The sequence below is a fragment of the Microchirus variegatus genome (genome assembly GCF_963457635.1).
Source record: "Microchirus variegatus genome assembly, chromosome: 22".
NCBI lineage: Eukaryota > Metazoa > Chordata > Actinopteri > Pleuronectiformes > Soleidae > Microchirus > Microchirus variegatus.
The window spans coordinates 14,232,720-14,247,901 of NC_139823.1; positions in this window are offsets into that span (position 1 = coordinate 14,232,720).

A 15,182-nucleotide genomic window follows, 5' to 3' on the forward strand; every position below is an offset into this window, starting at 1 on the left:
GAAAACATGAAAGGAAAAGAGGCTTAATAAGAAGAGAGAGGTGAGCACAAACAGAGTCCTGCACTGGTCCATAGTGGAACAACTACAGCTGTAAACCTCTTCACCACCATTTCACAATCATTCATTTAATATACTCATAGGGGAATGAGTCACAGTTTGCTGCATTGTCCAAACGAGCGGTTTTCAATACTTCCCCTCACTGACACTCTAAATTGGTAGGACAGGTGCAGCATCAACCATGCACAACTCTGTGTGACCATCAGAAGTTGCCAAAGTAACCTAGTGTCTAACTCACTCAGTCACTCATGCTCTACCGCTTTTTTCCTCCACATGAGGATCACGGGCGGCTGGAGCCAATCTTGCACAGGTCAGCAGACCATCACAGGGTCAAAGTACACATGCGGTCAATTAAGCTCGTATTTAAGCCTAACGGTCTGACAGCCTGGGTACGATTGGGGACTGGGTTCATTTGGGAATAACTTATCCTCAAGTCATGACTTATCTTTTGTCATTGCACCTGATCCTATGGGTCATTCATTCTTTCACTTTTTGAATTATTTTCTTTACATACTTTTGTACACTTATTTATGTTGAATTATTTTCGTGTATTATTGTTTTATTTAGTTTTATGCGAACATAGGACACATTTACGCTACAACAATGGGCTCAGCCATTTCTCCCGGCTATCGTTCTACACACATGTATGTTTTGGTTATGTTTACCCACAATGCCCTGCGTCGTAGTCCACTTCATGCAAAAACGAGAACCGAAACCTATGTTTTTTTAGGCCGACCAGAGTTCACTTCTTTAGGATGGAGGACCAAACCTGACGTAATAATGAATAAATAAATGAGGTGAACAGAAATAATTAAATACATAAATACATGTAAGTGAACAGAAGAAGTTTTATTTATTCCTGTATTTATTTATTTATTTATTTATTTATTATTACGTCAGGTTTGGTCCTCCATACTTTAGTGTGCATCAGTTGAACCAGTGACCTTCTTGCTGTGAGGCAACAATTCGAGCCACTGCCCCTCTGTGTGATTGCTAATGTCCAAGTGATTATTTCATTATCATCACCATTTATCAGCCTGTAAAAAGTGGAATACAGTAAACATAAAGAGGAAAGACAGCTGGATGAAAAAAACAAACAAAGGTGTTTATCCCCCCAGCCCCCCTGAAAAAATGATAGTGGGCAAAGAATAGAGCGGAGAATAGGATAGAAAAAGTGCCATACTCTAAGAGCAGAGGGGGAAATGAGACAAAGTATGAAACAGGCACAGAAGTTGTGCTGGAGCGCCTCGTTACTGCTGAGCCAACTTCTTCTCTCTTGTCATCTCTGAGAGCTAATTGGCACACCCAGTGTGAAAACTCAAGCCTGTGTTCTCATTCTAACACACACACACACACACACACGTTAACACATCAGCACAGGCACACACTTACAGCGGGCGGGAAAGAAAAAAAAAATTAAACGCCTTATTAAAACAACCGTTACATAAATTACATCCAGCTGATATACAACAAAGAGAATTGCTGACAAGTTGTTGCAAAGGCTTTTAAAACATGAGAAATAATAGAAATTAACTGCTTATCGGATTAAGAGTGAGCGGTTAAAGTGAGCTGTAATGAAAACTGTGCGATGTTGCTATGGTGATCGACAGTTTCACTCTAGTGCACGTTCATTTAGAACGTAGTTCATCTGTCAGGTGCACGTACACTTATAATTATTAATAAACACTGTTACATCATCCTGACTGCAGTTTTCACACCACGCACAAACGCTACATTGAACAGGGAATAATATGGACTAAAGCTAAGTTAAATTAACAGACACATAAGTGTGTGTTTTTATGAGTGTATAATCACTTTAAAATACATTTTCATAAGCCTGAACCTTTTATGTGCAGGGGCCTTGCTTGACGGAGGCAGCCATCTGGAGCTGCCATGTTTCTGTAGCAGCCCAAATGCAAATAGCCACAGCATGGAGGAAGCTTATTACGCAAACTAAGATGAACAATATCCTCTCTGGCATGCAAAGGCCACTACTCCAATCGAGTTCTCCATCGGTTACACCATGCAGTCTCACATTTAGTTCACAATACCAGCTATTTGTCATTGTTAGGAAATGTCCAAAAAAAATCCTAATATAACGTTATGAGCCGTGTTCTCCCTTACGGGAATAAATAACTTTAGAATTTTTTCGAAAACACGCAACTCTGGCTCCGTTATAAATGTCCTTGTTTAGGTGACAGGGTGTTTCTATTACTTGAAACAGAGCAGCAGAGCTGAAGGCTGAGGGCTATCAGGCAGCGGCTCTCACCTTCCCACATCAAGGAAAATGAGACTTCCATTACCGACTGACACAACACCTGCTGCTCCCGCATTCTCTCTATTTCAAAGATGCCAGATGCTGACACCTCAATCTCATCCGGCTTCTTTCTTGGAAAATGTACCCAGCGACATGAGCAAAATTTCCCCCCAAAGTGATGAGGCTGAGACTGTTGAGCTCTGTTTGAGGATAGGGCAAATGTGAAGAGGGATGGTCTGACTAGACCGGCTTATCAGAAGATTCAGTCCTCAGGTGACTGTTCAATCCTTCATTGGTGATGCCTCGGTGTAGCTTAAAGGCTTAACAAAAAAATGCATTTCATTTCAAAGTCATCTCCAGTAGAGATGGAAAAAAAAAGGGGCCAGTGAAACAGATGTACCAGATGATCAGTGATATGAGTGTTTTACAATAATATATATAATTTCATTTCTGGGAAACGTGAAATATGCAATATCTGAAAAATTGTTTGTGTTTGTATGAAATCACAAATGTGCTAAACCAAAAAACTCAATATGGTCGTTATGTTTATGTCGACCTTGGTTGTTTGAAGATAAAATGTTAACCTAATAGAGGACACATTACAATAATATATATATTAATACGTTGTTCTAATTGTGATATAATTGAATTATAACTGCATTGTAATTAAAATGGCATCACTAGGTTGTCCTCTGAACTGGAGCTTTAGCATTACTTTAAAGCTAAACTTCACTCAAACAGTATATTCACAACTATATTGTCTTTATTGAGGTGTGTCTTCATTATATTATGAATCACCAATTACAATTTTTAAAAAAAATCCATATTTGAGGGCAGACTTTTACGAGAGATCTCGAGTTTCCAAAAAATATGAAAAACAAATTATGATTTAAAAAAAAAAAAAAAAAACTCGGAAAACGCGAGATCTTGACTTTGAAACTCGAGATTAACATTTTTTTTTTTCTGTCTTTTTTTTTTTTTTCTCATGTCACTTAGACCTTAGCTGCCTCCTTTCTAGATCCGTCTTTTAGTTTGAAATTCAACCCAATGAGGCCTCTTTTGACAAGATATTATCTTCACCTGTGTTAACTGAAGCCTCGACACAATATCAAAACATTTCAATTCTGCAGCGTTGTTGTTTTTATTGCCGTCGCTCAGCAGTTTGATGAACTCCTGTTGTTCTGCTGCGCCCCTGAGCTCCAATGTAATGCGATATTTGGAGGGAAAAAAAAATCAGAGATGCCTATACTTTAAGATATAAATTAAGGATTGCATTATCTTTATAATGATCCCAGTGCCCCCAAATGTTGCCCCCTGATGCAATCATAGTGTCCAATGAATGAAAATGAATCACCTCCAACTGGTATTACGTGTTCCTCTAGGAAACTTATTCATGAGACCTTAATAATTCATCAACACTAATGTAAATGGTTGATAAATGGTACTATGACTAATTTATTATTATTGTAATATTAGAGCTGGAATTGAGTAGATGTTGGAAAGGAGGTTCTATTTTAAGTGCAGCACAGTCTGAATGGTTTGGCTGCAGAGGGAATGTTAAAAAACATGTTGAAGAAGAACCACCGCAGAATCATTTGAAATGAACTTTCTGAACTTCATACAGGGATCAATGGCAGTCTTCAGAAAGACGGAAAAAAACACGTAGTTTGTTATCGATCCACGGTATTTTCATTCAGGAATAATCTTAGTGCATAGCTCTGCACAGAAACACAGCACTTTCACCTCAGCGTGACCAGTTTTTCACCTTCCAGCAGCTGAAGTCAACCAGGTAAACATGCAAACAAAAAGAAATCAATGTTTTCAACTTAACACTAGGATTGTTTACTTGGACCCGGATTCAAACTCATTTACATTTAACCCTCCTGTCAGTTATCCTGACACCTGAGGGCTTTCACATTATTTCTCCCCCACGTTGGAGCTGACCCACCACCAACAACAGGAAACTGCTCCTGCCTCAGGAACTCGGCCTTTAATGGTGTATTGATCAAAGGTGAATTGAGTGCATGAATGGAAAATGGCAAAGGACAAATATTACAAACAACCTGGTCTTGGTTAAATGAAGGTTTGATCAATGCAGGATTAATTGCATCCCCTCCCATATCGCAGTAGAATAAACATGCTTGTGTTAGATCCCACGCTTGTACAGGGGGATAAATAAGCATCGTACCAGAACAAATCCATCAGATTTTACTTGTAATCTTCTATTCCCATCAACTCTGCTTTAATACCCTGTAACCACTGAATTGAAAGCTAAGGATTTGGACTTTTCTTTGTCTGAAAAGCAAGATTAGAAGCTTAAAATGTGCAATGTGTGATGCAATTACTTAGTAATATTGTATATTATTATGTTATATTACAAGTTAGTGGTTTGATTCTAATGTCCACAAGCAAGACACGTTGACTCGTCATCAGTGTAACATAGGACAAGAATTTAGATATTTCTCAACTATCTCATTCATCAAATAACACAGATCCACAGGTTTTTAGCTCTGTGTCTTTGTCCTTCAGACGTCCTCGTCCTCTCTGTCTCTCTTTCACGTCGCCTCTATCAGTCGAATTCACCTGGAAGTCGCTCGATGACGATTTATCATTAATGTTCACAATCTATAATGCAGTCACGCCGATTGTGCACACTGCAGTTTTGTTATTGTTTAGAACACATATCAACTATTGAATGTCTGAATGATGGATCCTGTTCCTGAGGGAAAGAGAAGGTTTTTGTTTGTTTTTGGTTTTTTTTGTATGTTGTCCCTTGTCTGAGTGTAGTAATTGTAAAGTAAATTGTTAAATCACTTGAGGCCAAGTCCCCAAACATATAAAGCAAGACACTTTTATAACACTGTGTGTGTGTGTGTGTGAAGTAGTTCTTAAATCAATGCTCTGCTCAAAATTTGATTGTGGGTAAGAAAAAGAGGATAAGAGTGAAGGCTAATCAGAATTCCATTAAATGATCAGCGGTTCCATGTTTTTGTTAATACACTTCACTCCCTGGAGGTTGAAGAAATCTGTACTGCACTCATGCTGGTCTTCTAACTATAAAACTAAAACCCAAGATGCAATTTACTAAGCTTTACTTAAAGCAGACTTTCTCAATCCTGGTCCTGGGGAGCCACTGCCCTGCATGTTTTAGATGTTTCCCTGCTCCAACTCACCTGATGGATCGTTACCAGGCGTCTGCGGTGCTTGCTAATGAGTGCACTATTTGAATTCGGGTGTATTGGAGCAGGGAAACATCTAAAACATGCAGGGCACTGGGTCCCCAGGACCAGGATTAAGAAACCCTGGTTTAAAGTGTGTTCCACTCAGTAGACAGCGTTTAGCACATTCTCTGTGTGGAGAACACAGAATGTTCTTTCTCATTCATAGCAATATTTCCATTTTTCTTTGCAGTTTGCAATGATACCAGACATCCCCTTGAAACCCAGACAGCTGACCTGCTGTGATGCATAATACAGCTTTGAATTCTGCTGATTCTTTATGCACTTGTATATGACAAATTGATTACCCTTATATACCTCATGCAGCAAAAAAAAAAAAAAAAAAGTCCTCATTACATCTTGCTTGTATCTCTATTCTGAGTCATGTTAAGCTTCGCAGTAATGAGGTTCTCATAAAATGAGTCGAGCACTTTTTCCGTCTCCCTGCGAGAAGGAAGGACACATCAGCAAAGGTCGGGCCTAACATGTCATTCGCTGGAGAGACTCCTGCAGCAGGTTTGATTGTGGGTCACCACGGGTCAGCGCTGCAGCAGAATGTTCAGTGACCCTGCGGAGGCGGGGTTACCTCTTCCAACATGGCTGAAGTGTTTGGAGTTTTTTGATGCTAAAGCTGTAGTGTGTTAACAATTTTACATTCTATCAGAGGATTATCAGAGCACTGGTAGAATAGGACTACAAGAATATAGGTTTTATTTAAAGTGCTGGGTCTCTTGTCTCACGTATGACGTTTTGTGTAGATTGGTCAATGTACGGCGAAGTTACAGGCCACTTGTTTCGTGGCAATATGGAGGCCGCCTGTTTGGTCAATTTCATGTACAGCGTCGGTCTTGTATGATGTTTTGAACCAATCGGTCAATGCACGGCGAAGTTCTTGTTTCATGGACAATGGTAGACATTTACCAAAAAAAAAAAATACATATTTCATCATTTTTTGGAAACTCGAGATCCCTACTTTCCCAAAAAAATCATCTTTTTTTTTCTCGACTCAAGTTTCCGAAAAATTTGAGGAAAAAAAATTCAAATATTTTTTCATAATTTTTTGGAAACTAAACTCGAGATCTCAATATTAAAACTCGAGATTTTGAATTTTTTTTTTCGTCTTTTTTTTTTTCTCATGTCACTACGGGGGCTCTACGTACATTTTCAGGTACAAGGTTTATGCCTCAAAAATCTGATTATTTCCGGAAGAAAATGTCTCCAAGTTTATTTTGATGATACATCAACTTACAGGCTGAATGGCACCCATGTCAATGTCCTGAGTCGGTCTGCATCACCTGCATTAGCACCCGGAAACAGGTGAAACTAATGTGAAACGAGACCTTTAGGTTCAGGATTAACCCTGCTTCTCTGAAACTTGAGTGCGGTAGTGAGAGACTGAAGGAATGTTGACAGAGAGTGGTTGGAATATGGACTTCGAGTCGTCCTTTCAGAAGGTTTTGCAGGCTCACCTGAGGCGTGGGGTAATTCTTGAGTAATATGTAAACAACACTAGCAATGCTTTGGCACCAGAGGTTTGTCTGATCTTTCCATTAAATGTGTTTAAATAGATGCAGAGCCCAAGCAGACAAAGGCTGACGTCTCATAAAAACGATTAAATGCCCTATAAAATGAGTAATATTCATGAAAGTCTCTGACTGTTACTGAAATAATTTCTGTCCCGAGGATAATTTATTATCTTATTATTGTAGAATTAGGAAAACTGGATGGTGATCAGGATGTCTCTGAGGGAAAAGCCTTACTAACATTTCAGCTGTTCATTTTACATTTAACTCAGGGCTCCTAAATTTGAATTTGAAGTTGTCTGACTGATGCTAAAACTAACTGCACATGTTTTTGGCTCAGCAGGTCAGTGACTCAAAGCCTTCAGTCAAATCAGCTCCTAAACTTCATTTTAAGAGTTTTAATCATTGCTAATCACAGCTGACCTTCCTCTTTAACTGACTCACTAATCATCCTATTTGAAAATATGATAATTAATGTGATTACTCATATGTGGTTGTTAAACAGCATTGTGAGCAAATTATCCACAGCAGTCAGACGGTTATTTACAGTCAGAAATAGCCTCAGGCACAATGCTATTTCTTGTGTTTTGTTCTTTAAGCAAGGTGAGGGAAGAAGTTTTTTTTTATTTTTGCATTACTTTTTGGGGATCTCAAGTAGGTTATGCCCAAAACAAAGGCCTAACACACCTATCCTGTAGGATTCATAGAGTATTGCAGAGTGCTCCTGTGGTTTTGGGTGGAATATTCCTTCACCCAATTTCGCCCAGTGTTTGCATGAGTGATTAACACCTAATAACCTTCACCTTCTTCCTCGTCTTTTGGACTGTTTGCTCGGTCTATCTCCGCTTGATTTGACTAAAATAGAAGGTCACTCATCTGTGATGAACAGGAATCCAGTCAGTTAAAACAGGGAGCTTCTCAGTGATGATTCGGCGGCACTAAATTACTAGGTGAAGGACAAGTAATAATGATATCAATAAGATCACCTCACCCCTGTCTCATCCTTTCTCAGCATCTACACGCCGTCTCCTTGCCTGTTGAGTGTCAGTATTTGAATCGAGGTGGGATGACTCACTGCCTGAGATGACACAATCATAGACATATCCGTGTGGCGTCATCCCCTCCCTTGTCTGACCCTGCTGTCAGAGGAGCTGACGATCTACAACAGATTGTTTTAACGTGTATAACACGCTGTTTGGCTGAGTGTGAAACAACGAGGAGTCGCAAAAGCACAGAACCTAGAGGCCACTGATGTGTTTGTGAGGCCACTGTGACTTTGACCTTTCGCCCAAATCTTAGAAGTGAACCAGTGAGTCCACGTGAACATTTGTGCCAAATTTCAAAGGATTCTCTCGAGGGATTCTTATGACACTAAGGGCACTAAATGGAGATGAACCTCACATGCAGACACAGGGGACAATGATGCCATTGCAGTGCACATTCGTGATGGTGTGCATCCATTATGACAAGAATCTCTTTCATTGAGATGCACATCTGCACATCCAATACACCTGTTTTCCTGGGCACAGAGATGAAAAAGAAGAAGAAGAAGAAACTAATGTTTTTCAAATGCAGTGAGCACTTTCAGCAGCTCTTTTGATATTTGAGCCAGACAACAAGGTCTATTGGTCTTTGTCCGCTCTGAAACAAGCTTTGAACCTTCATCATCCAGACGAAGCCCCTGAATCAGTCAGACATAACCAGACACGGTGATTATTTTTTTCCCTTTTTTAACACACACACACACACACACACACGTTTGAAACACTGTTGTCATTGAATGTGTTAATTAATTCAGTCAGATCAGCTGCTTCCATGTTTTGGATTGCTTACTAATGCTGGATACAACAGAAGCAAAATCATACAAGTTGCCTTTAATCAAAATACCTCTGGCTTCTTCCATACATTTATTTTTTACACCGCATATACAGTAAATGTCCCCATACGCGGCAAAAAGAACATTCTAAAACACACTAAGCATGTTTTTCTAATGTGAAAGTGGCACACACATATTCACCCATTGTGAAATACCTGAATCTGCACCAGACAGAGCACCAACATCATTAGTTCCACAGTCAGATTGAGGAGAGATGTTACTTTAATTCAAGCAAAATGCCAGGCTCACAACACAAAAAAAGGACATTGGTCTGTTTTCTCTTTTAAAAGAAAAAAAAAAGAAATAACAAAATCTACTTATATATATGTAAATAGTCCATGACCTACAGTGTCAGAAAAAACATTGCATTAGACTGAAAGCTTCTTTTGTTGCAGTCCTTCACTAAATGGCAGCACAACTATGCAGCCATGCTGTCCTTGTGATCATTCTCAGGTGCTTTTATTTTGAAGAGATACCCAGCCATGAAACAACAGTGTGTGAATAAACTGTCCCAGCTTTATCTGGACTTCATATGGACTTTAAGTCTGGTCCCAATTTGGATATTTTTTGTCTCAGTTACTGGTGGATTTCCTGTTTTATTTTTTTAACACATCCTGTCGCGTTTTGATACTCCCTGGTCTTTGTCTGCTTTCTCGCCTTTTTGATTACCTGCCCCGTCCTAACTAGCTTCACCCGTGTCTCATTGTCTCTCTCTCTTCCTTGTGTGTGAACACATATATTCACCTTTCCCCTCTGTTCTCTGTCAGATTGTCTCTTTTGCTGTCTGTGCTGCTTTCACCAGGTTGTTGTTTTGCTCCTCGTGTCTTGTTTTCCCCCTTGTGGTTTTGAGCCCTCTTAAGTTTTTTTTATTTTTCACTTTTAGCCCTGTGCCCTTTTGCTTTGCTTTGTTCTCGTTTTATTTTTCCTCCAGTCTGCCTTTGTTTTCTATATTAAACATGTTTTTACAGGCACTCACTGCTGAGTTTTCCTGCACTTGGGTCCTGTATCACAAACCATGACTAATTGAGAGTCAAAGCCAATGAAGTATAAATGTAATTTAGAAATCCTTATAGATAGATAGATACTAAAATACTCTGACCATGCTGCTTTATAAATCATCTCCTCATCTCCAGTTATCACAAATGATTTTTTCATTTTCTCTTTCCTCCCAAATCCACTGTGGCAGACGTGTCAGATGTCCGTCAATATGAAGTATCTGCACATCGTTGATGAGCTGTCGTATCAGGAAAAGCAATGGCATAATTAATAACAGTAATGACTGTGTAGCACATGTGCTAACTCCAGGCCTCTGGAATGGTCCATTTTGGCTTTTTGACTTGCTGGGACATTTATCATCAGTGGGAATCTAGATAGAAGGAAGCATCTCTGATTCCACTTACGTTCTCACATTCTAGCTTTGGTCCAAACTCACTTTAAATCATCAACTCTTTGATTTCAAAAGGGTGAATCAAGGAAGTAGTTGCCCTGATTTATGATATATCACATTATTATTACTCATGGTTCTCTGATATTTGTTGACGTGGTTGTCCATGTGTATGTATGGTGTTGCTAAATAAGCCCTCGCAAAAGAGGTTTTAATATCAATTTGACTTTCTGGTGAAATAAAAACCCAGACATGAGCAACGAGAGAGCACAACATGACATGATAAAATTGTAGCCTTCATTTCTCCTTTGAACCATGTAATGCATTCCAACCCATTCACCTCATTGCACTGTATTGTGGCCATGCTGTTCAAGAGTGTCATTTTCAGCCCATTTTTCCTCAAAAACATGATTTTTCTGGTGGCACAAATGCATGCACTTTAACTGGATATCAAAGAGTAATAAAGTGATACTCTGGATCGTCTTTTAAAGCACAAGTGCATCCTTACTTGCTATTACACAAAATCATTGCGGTGAAGTTGCAGTTCACTTTGACACGTTTGAAACTATTTTGTCTGACAGCCAGGAGTGTGTCCTACAGCGATTGAGCAGCACAGATGGTTGTTTTAACAGCAGGTGAGAGAACTTCAAACAAAGCGGGTCCATGTCAGTTAGGGTCTAAATGTTTAAAACATCAGTTCTTGGCAGTGCGCTACAAGGTCGTTTTTGGATTAATTCATTATGGATTCTCTTTACGTGAGTCAGTTTTCGGGAGAACTTGATCATTTCTGATATTTTACTACACAGCACGTTCACGCACTCCCGCTGTTAGAATTCAACGGATATGACGGCACTAAAACACGCTTCTGTAACACAGTATTTAACAGTGCTATTGAGGTCATGTGTCGTCAGGTGTGAGATACATCTCCCCCATTGTGGCCTCCTTCTATTGGCTCCCAGTGCGTCACAGAATCATTTCGATTTGAAAATCATCCTTTTATTTGTGTATAAGTGTCTAAATGGTCTCGTCCTACCTCTTTGACTTCTTGCAGCCATATCTGCGCTCTTAGTTCTTCCTAAATTGCAGCTGAAGCTTAGAGGGGATTGGACTTTCACAGCATTACACATCAGAGAGGTCCCTTCACTCTTTAATTTTAAATCTCCTTTAAACACGCACCTGTTTTCCGTTGCATTCGGGACAGTGTGTCTTCTGTTTTGGACTTTCTTGGTGAGATACTAGTGTATTCACACTGGTTTTTATGTTTTATTAAACATTTTTATTAAATTATTCTTTATTAAATTATTTAATTATTAAATTAATTATTTATTAAATTATTCATTTGTTTGTTTTTATGGCTCTCTATACATTTAATGACTTTGGTCAATTGCTGTTGTTTTTAAATGTGCTTTTTGAATTGGGTTCAATTGGACGTGGTTGTCCGCTATTTGCCTAATATATTTCTTTATTTATTGAGCATAAAAACCAATATTTATGGTATATATGCTGTACACCACTTGGGTTGTATATAGATATAGATATATCTATATATATGCTTAGATATCTATATAGATATAGATATATCTATATATATGTAAACAAATGTCCTTTTATGGGCCCATGGCACGTTTTTATGGCGGTTTTTAGACATGCATAAAATATTTTAAATTTTCAGCCCAAGGTCCAGAGTCTCATTGTCACGCTTGGCAAAACACGCAATCAAATCAAGCAAGAGTCAGGGTTTACAAAGCAAAAACCTCCTTTTTTTTTTTTTTTAAATATAAAGCAAAAGGAAAGGCCTTATATTTAAATTTTATTGTGGATTTATACATGCATCACTTCTCCCAATCTGCCATTTTGGAGCCTAAGTCTAGCTTTGTAGTTGCTCTGTGAAGTTTTGAGCTAAATGCTTCACATGGACAGTGCTCCCATGTGTTATCATTGTGACCACCTTTCATTCTATTACATGTATGACCACAACAAGGTGTAGCCGACATGATGACGGGTGTTGTCAGCGCTCCTCATGCTCAGTTGGAAACCAAAACACAGTGCACAATTTGAAACACACACCAGACATGATTTAAGGGATCAGGCAAGTTGATTACATTCTTCCGTAGGGGTGGAAATAAAAGTCTGAAACCAATTCAATGGCAATCATTCAATTTCGGTTCAATTTCAATCAGAGTCACAATTACTACCAGTGTGGTGTTTGTGGAGGGAAAAGAAAATCAGTAAGAGTCATTATGTGGAGACAGGAAATGTACAAAAGCTCAATCCACAAAACAACAAGTCGAGTCATTTAATGTTAAACTAAAGTGGTGAGATGAGCAAAAACAAAATCACTATATCCGCCTGTGGCAAGAGAATTATATATAATATTTTACACTTGTGTATGTGCTGATGGTGAGCTTTGTAGAACGGCTGTGACAAAGATGATATTTTAATAGATAATTCCATCGGGAGAAACTTGACTAGCTGAATATGGGTTGCATCCAGATCTCTGTCCTGTACGGAGCCCCCGAAGTGACATGAAAAAAACAATGATGAAAAAAATAATAATTAAATCTCGAGTTTCACAAATAAATTTGCATTTTTTTTGAAACTCCAGAAAAGAAAAAAAAAAGTGTTTCTAATTTTTTTTTCATTAATTTTTTTTTTCAAAAATGTTTTTCACATTTTTTTTGAAACTCGAGATCTTGAGTTTAAAAAAAAAAAAATCAAAAAAAAAAAAAAAAAAAAAAAAAAAAAATGTTCATAATTTTTGGGAAAGTCGAGATCTCAAACTTTGAAACTTGAGATTTCAATTTTTTTTTTTTTGGTCATTTTTTTTTTCATCTAGTGTCACTTCGGGGACTCCATAGTTCTGATCCCCACCAAAGTCAATTTTAAAAAATCGTCAATAACTGTCCTTGTTTTAAGTTTAACTGCTCATGAGGAGACGAGCTGCAATCCAAAATCAAAGTCAGAGTAAAAATGGTTCCAGCAGAAACCAAGTTGAGAAAAAAAAACCTGCTGATGGATTTTGAGTCCATACACACCTGCCCCTGTAGTGTGTCAGAAAGCTCTGGTTTATGTTGCGGCTCGTGGTGCTGCAGGAGGATGTAGTATTTGCCTGAAGCTCAAAGAAAAAGCGTGAAGTTAAAGATTAGCACTTGCCGCTGCCTCATAATCACTGCAGTGTTGTCTGCATGTGAGCTCCCCTAACCCATAAATGCCCCACTGGTCCTGCTCAGTGGCCAACAGATCAGTAAGTGGTTTCACAGGGTAACTTCCAGGGGTGAATTTGTGAACACCGGTAAAAGGGTAGGTGTTTGTGGGAAGGGGAAAGATCTTGTTGCATGCTGTTCCTCTGGAGGCAGAAAACTCACTCAGCGGGAGCAAATGCCATAGATGTGTTAGATGTGGAAGATTCCTGTGTTGTAGTTCAAAATGTGCTCAGTGAGCTTTGCTTCATGCTGTATAGCGGTGTGTTAAATAAGCATACATATTTTTCTCTATATGCACTAAAGTCTGCCTGCCTGCCTTTCAGCATCATGAACAAATGTCATAAAATGGACCAGTCTAAAGTGACCTTTTCAATTGTGCAAATTCCAAAGCCTTTCATTCCCCCCTTATGTTTTTAATTATTCAACGACCACCTACACTAGTATTTTAGAATTAACTATTCAATATTGTGGTCACGTAGAGAACAGTTCCCATCTATTGTTTACCTTCCAGATTAACTGTTCATAATTGGCCACATTAGTCATTTACTTAGCCATTCATTGAACGGTAAGGTACTTTTTGTTGTCCAGTGTCTAAGGACAATCCATCACCCAGTGGTCAGGGCCAGTCTTCATCGCTTTATCCTCCACATGAGTCACGGGGGTATCCTGTATGAAGTTAGGGTAAACCCTGGACCAGTCACCAAGACGAACAATCCATTCACACTCTCATTTACACCTACGGTCAATTTATAGAGTCTAATTAACCTCATCTGCATGTTTTTAGACTGTGAGGAACTCCATGGAAGGCTCTCGGTTGGACCAGGTCACAAACCTGACAACAGTGCTATATCCACTACACCACTCTATACACTGCACCTCTATAAATCTATTAGTTTTCTTACAATTTTAAATTATTGAACTGAACAAAAAAAAAACCACAAAGCTGTTAAAACTAGTGCTGTGCAAAAGGTTAACGCACGACACGTTTCCACGGCGACTGACCGGGAAAAGACGCGAATGACGTCATGTTTACGTGCCGCGACACCGGAGTCCAGGCACCGTTTACCAGTTAGCTCCGTTAGCTGCATTAGCGCCGGTTAGCACACATACAGTGGAAATGTATCAGTCTGTTTAGTGTAGTACCGTGTAGTACCTGTGTACTGCGTATGTGTGCCTCTGTTTTCTTTGCATTTTGTATTATTTTATCTACTTATAATAACGACAATCAATGTTTGTATTGATTTTTTTTTTTTTTTTTTTTTTTTTTAACTAGAACCTACAGTATTTCAGATACAGGCCTCTACCAAACGGTTGAGACGTCTGTTCATAATAAACCTGGTTTTTCATAATTCATAAAGTACAACATTCAGAACAGGTCACATTAAGTGTTAGTGAGTTCAGTTTCATGCATTTTCAATGAGATATAGTGACTTAAAGTGTGGTCAACCAAATGGTTGAGTAGTACCTTAAAGGGTTAAAACATAAAGAAACAAGTAAAGTTTGTCTGACACACACATGCCCAGGTGAGGAAGAAAACAAAGCTTAGCTCTTCTTCCTAGCATTACACTTTATTACTTTGCAAAGAGTCCTGTGAGATTCTTTGAGAGTTTGAGGGGGAAAAAATAACCCTCAGCATATTTGCGTCATCCAATTGATTCCTAACA